Genomic DNA, 6,000 nt, shown 5'->3' with positions numbered 1-6,000 from the left:
ACTTTAAGAACAAGATGTATATTTTCACCAAGACAGAAATCCACTCCCCTGCATGAGCTGGGGGCTTGTGGGAAGAGCCAGTATTCCTGAGAGCAAAGCTTTGACTCATCCTTAAACACTTGCACAAGTTCTTGGTCGGCATCTATGGCACACCTTGTGAAAGAGATGTGTAATGGGTCTACCCCAGTGGTTCTCAAAAGAAGACAATTTTGGCCCCCAAGTAACATCTGGTAATGTCTGCAGGCATGTATGGTTGTCACAACTGGAAGAGGGGTGCTACTGACATCTGGTGGGTCGAAGCCAGGGCTGCTGCTACACATCCTACAATGCACGAGACAGGCCTCCTCCTCTCAACCCCAGGAAAGAATTGACAGATCCAAAATGTCAACAGTGTTGCTGTTGAATGTGCTAATTCAAAAACACACCTGCAGGGAGGTGAGCGGACTGACCCAGTGATGGGGCGATGCTCCAACACTGAGACATGAAAGATGAACAGGGAATACCACTCAAAGTCCCTGAGTGGTATTATGAGGTCTTGCCTGCACGTGCATTTTTCCCACCGAATGACGAATTCTCATTCAGTTTGCTTCATCTCCACATCCTCACAGTCAATCGTTTACTCATTCAAAGAATATTTGTTGTATGCCTGTGTTGTGTCAGATGCTAGAAATCCAACCATAAACACTTCTTGGCTCATAGCCCACAATCTATAACATTTTGTTGAGTGATTTTCCCATTACATTTAAGAATTTTTGTTGGGTACGAATATATGATGGGTAAGATGCCATAGGCTAAATATTGCATTTTATTCTGTGGCAACACAGATGTTTATGATGTGAGAGCTGTAGGTGAATGTGTACTGATTCAATGAGAGCTAACGAACAAATAGAACTGGGAATCCCTAGTTTAAGAATCCAGAGAAGTACCTTAAATTGATGTGTGCGCAGGTGCTCGGAATGAGGCCAGGACCACTGAACCCACTGCCATTTATTGACCCCTTAACCTGACAGATATGGTTTGGCTGTGTTCCCACCCAAATCTCATCTTGAATTCCCACAGGTCGTGGGAGGGACACAGTGGGAGGAACACAATGGGAGGTAATTGAATCATGGAGGCAAGTCTTTCCTGTGGTGTTGTGGAGTGAATAAGTCTCATGAGACCTGATGATTTTAAAAAGAGGAGTTCTGGCTGGTGCAGTGGCTTACACCTGTAATCCCAAAACTTTGGGAGGCCAAGGCGGGCAGATCACAATGTCAGGAGATCAAAACCATCCTGGCCAACATGGTGAAACCCCATCTCTACTAAAAATACAAAAATTAGCTGAGGGTGGTGGCGCACGTCTGTAGTCCCAGTTACTTGGGAGGCTGAGGCAGGAGAATTGCTTGAACCTGGGATGCGGAGGTTGCAGTGAGCTGAGATATCGTCACTGCACTCCAGCCTGGTGACAGAGCAAGACTCTGTCTAAAAATAAAAATAAAAAAATAAAAAGAAAGAGGAGTTCCCCTGCACAAGCTCTCTTTTCCTGCTGCCATCCGTGTAAGATGTGACTTGCTCCTCCTTGCTTTCCGCCATGATTGTGAGGCTTCCCCAGCCACATGGAACTCTGAGTTCTCCATTAAACCTCTTTTCTTTGTAAATTGCCCAGTCTCAGGTATGTCTTTATCAGCAGGATGAAAACACACTAATACACCCACCCTCACCCTTCCACTCCACCCCAGGAAGCATAGCCCTGGGCAGCTTAAAATATGACCTCCTGTGTGGCAGCTACAGACCCTGCCATAACCTCCATGACGTCTAGGGCCATAACATGTAAACAGAGGAGAGTGGCATTCAAGAACAGATAAGAATGGACCATAATGACAGAAAATGTTAGCTTGGTATAGTGGGGTATAGTGACTCCAAGCCACTTGGAAAGACATCTGATTAACCCTCAATATCTATTTTCCCTTTAATAACCAAACTTCCCAAATTTAGAGGGGTAATGGTGACCAAGCTAAGGGTTTTATTTCCCCAATCTTCCCGGCAACAGATGTGCCATATGAGCAGATTGCAGCCAATGAGATGTGAGTGAAAGAGACACCTGCCACTTCTGGATTATTTCGGTCCAAGGAAGCTGCTCACTGGGCTTTCTTCTCCCGTCATCTGGGCCGGAACCCTGATGTGGTGCTTGTGAGCCAGTTTTATTGGATGGGGACAGCATCTCAAGGGATGGCAGGTGACAACAAAGAAGGAGCCTGGGCCTCCAGGATAACCCTGTAGAGCAGAGCCAGTGTGCCACCCTGGATGCCCTACCACCTCAGACGTTCATATAAAAGAGAAATAAATCTACTATCTGGTCTAACCCTCTGCTTTCCATCTCTGTTAAAACAGCCACACCAAATATACTAACTAATTGAAAAGTTGAATCTGAAACCAAAAGTGCACACAAAGCCCAGGTGACCCACCCTATTTCTGGCCTTTATACCAAGTGGACTCACGTAGTATTATAGAAGGCAGCAATGGTTTCTAAATCCCAGGATCATGGCTTGGCCAGCCACATCAGAATCAGCAAGCCGAGGAGCTTCTTAGAAAATGGATTCTGGGCCAGGCATGGTGGCTCACGCCTGTAATTCCAGCACTTGGGAGGCTGAGGCAGGCGGATCACGAGGTCAGGAGTTCGAGATCAGCCTGACCAACATGGTGAAACCCCGTCTCTACTAAAAAAACAAAAATTAGACAGGCATGGTGGTGCACACCTGTAATCCCAGCTACTCAGGAGGCTGAGGCAGGACAATCACTTAAACCCAGGAGGCAGAGGTTGCAGTGAGCCGAGATCATGCCACTGCACTCCAACCTGGGCAACAAGAGAAAACTCCACCCAAAAAAAGAAAAAAGAAAAAGAAAATGGATTCTGGCTGGATGCAGTGGGCCTGGAGTTCCAGCACAACCCTTTCTCTAGAAAAAAAAAAAATTTTTTTTAATTAGCCAGGCATGCTTGTGTGCTCCTGGAGTCCTAGCTACAGGGAGGCCTGAGGCAGGAGGGTCACTGGAGCCCAGAAGGCCAAGGCTGCAGTGAGCTATGATCACACCACTGCACTCCACTCTGGGTGACCGAGATATACCCTGTCTCTAAAAAAATGTTTGTAATGGATTCTTTGGCCCCCAACTCCAGAGTTTCCTATTCAGTAACCTGTAGAAGGCTCTAACACCTATCACTTTATCCAGATAATTCTGACGTGCAGCTCCTGGACCATAACACTCACCCCAAGCATTTGCTACTTCCCTGCTCTCAGCCCTCTGGTGTTCAGGTCGCCCTTGGACAGCTGCATCTTCTCCTGTAAGGGGGTCCGTTCGGAGTCTTCTCTCCAGCTTGCCATCTTTGGCTCCCTACCCGCTTCTCACCAAGTGTACATCTTCCCCAGGTATGGCATATCCAACAGCTTCAAATAGGAGACCTCCCACCAGCAGCCAATGCCTGGAGGAGCTTCCGCCAGAGCAGCTCGCTGTCCTCCACAGTGCCAGCCTCCCTGCCAGGAAGAGGAGGACTCAGACAAGGTGGGAAATGTGACAAGAAAAGCTCAGCTTGGACTACTCTGCAATGGTGAGGGTAAACTATGTTGGCCTATTTTGTAATACCCGGAGAGAACCAGGGCTGCTAGAGTCCCTGTGAAATGAAAACCGCGGGAGGTTTTCCTATGTTGCAGGCAAAGATTGCAGGCACAGCCGGTTCCAGGTGGTCACTCCCTCCAGCCCAGGTCCTCAACTCATGTAAACACAGAGAACTCCTTGCAGTCCCCCAGGAAGTGATCTGCCACTCATGGATAGTTGAGCCCTGAAGAGTTCTTGGTTACTTCCTTGCATTACTCCAGAGTATTTCTTGGACATGTCCTAGTAAAGATCCCCAAGGAATCCCTCTAAGTCTCCCATTTCCTGCGAATCACCTGGAGGGCTTGTTACAGCACAGGTTGCTGAACCCCACCCCAGAGTTTCATCTTCAGTGGTTGCTGCAGACCAAATGCTTGTTGAATTCCTGACCCTCAGTGTGATGCTATTAGGAAGTGGAGACTTTGCTGACTACCAAAGCTCTATCTTCATGAATGGGATCAGTGCCCTTATAAAAGACATTCTGGAGAGCTCCCTTGCCCATCCCACCATATGAGGACACAGCAAGAAGGTGCCATGTATGAACCAGGAAGTGGGCCCTCACCAGACACAGTGCCTGCTCTGGGACTTTCCAGGCTCCAGAACTGAGAGAAATAAATGTCTGTTGTTTATAAGCCACCCAGTCTAATGTACTGTATTATGGCAGCCCAAACAGACTAAAACAGAAGTTCTGGGGGAGGACCTGAGAATTTAGATGGCTAACAAGTTTCAGGTGATGCTGAGGCTTCAGCAGGAACTTCTTGATGTGGCTCATGGGGTTCAGGAAGATTAATTCTCTCCAGGTGGAAAAACGATCAAAAGGGTGGAAAGGGAACTGGGAAGAGGAGACAACACAATATCACGGACAATGGAATCTGGCAGAACTCTTGGGTCTGGTTCTGTCCTGCACCGGCTGTGTGGCCAACACCTTTGACTCTTTGAAATTTATTTTTTTCTGTAAAACTGGGGATACAGTATTTAGTTAATAGGGTTGTTGGGACAATTAAGTGAATAGTGTCTGTGAAGGTCCTGCAGAGCCTGACTCAGGTATGCAGTACATGGCCAGGAAATGGTATTTCAAGCCCCTACCTCAGTTTCCCACAATTGCGCCCTAGTAAGTTTGATGACATTGTTTAAAAAAAAATCTCAGGGGTCATTAGACCCCAAATGTGGATCGACTCTTTTATTATGAGTCCTAGAGTGAGGGAAAGCCCTTATCCTCATAATTGACACTGCAACATTCTGTGAACATTTTCTGCTTTACCTAAATAGTTCTCTGTGATCAACTCACCCACTAGACAGAGGGAATGAATTTCATTTTCTTTGAAATTACACATAAAAGAGGGATGTTTTCCAGGAAGATGTCGTTATAACTTTGGTAACTTACATCAGCAGCTCACTTGCCCTGTAGGGAGCTTTCATTGTCCTTTCCAGTGAAAATGTGAGAGGAAGCGACATGGCCAAAGTCTGTAAAATCCTAGTATCAGCACCCCCAAGAGCTTCATGTGTCTGCCAGCCCTCCCTTCTGAAACAGCAAAGTCAGGAGCTCAGTCGCCTCCCTGTGCTGAGATCCCAGCTTCTGTACATGGAACCTCCTGAAAAATCAACCATGCCTTTTTCTGTTTTTCAGGAGTTGGTTGTACAATTTGTGAACTACCAAGATGTTTTGCTTCTGCCTTCTTTTTTCTTGGGAGCCATTTTTTTTTTTTTTACCTCTTCAAGTCCCTGGTAGAGGTTGGGCACAGTGGTTCATGCCTGTAGTCCCAGCACTTTGGGAGGCTGAGGCAGATGGATGCTTGAGCCCAGGAGTTCGACACCAGCCTGGGCAACACGGTAAAACCCTCGTCTCTACAAAAAATACAAAAATCAGCCTGGCGTGGTGGTGCACACCTATAGTCCCAGTTACTCAGGAGACTGAGATGGGAGGATCACCTGAGCCAGGGAAGTTGAGCCGTTGTACTACTGCACTGCAGTCTGAGCAATAGGGTGAGACCCTGCCTAAAAACAAACAGACAGACAAATAACAAATAACAAATAAAATACTAGTAGAGTGTTTTTTACACAGTTGGCTCAATAAATAACACTGTCTGGCTGAGCAATGTCTTCGGCCTGCCTTTTCGACATTTTTCTGTTCATAAGCTCCAAAAGAGTCAGAAAAAAACTAAAGGAAAGGACCATCAAAACAGGTGGCACTGATAGATGTGTGGAACAGACTCTGTGGGGCTGGGTGGTGGGAAGAGCTTATAAAAGCCAGAAAGATTGATGCTAGTGGCTCAGTAGCCATATTGAAGAATTGCCAAGACTAACCCATCCAGGTTCTTCCCTACCCACTGTTGCTGCCGTAGGACTTTCAGATCCCCTTCCAGTTATTTCACCTAA

Source organism: Hylobates moloch, unplaced genomic scaffold, assembly GCF_009828535.3.
Source record: "Hylobates moloch isolate HMO894 unplaced genomic scaffold, HMol_V3 SCAFFOLD_18, whole genome shotgun sequence".
NCBI classification, from domain to species: domain Eukaryota; kingdom Metazoa; phylum Chordata; class Mammalia; order Primates; family Hylobatidae; genus Hylobates; species Hylobates moloch.
Note: the sequence above shows the minus strand (reverse complement) of the source record.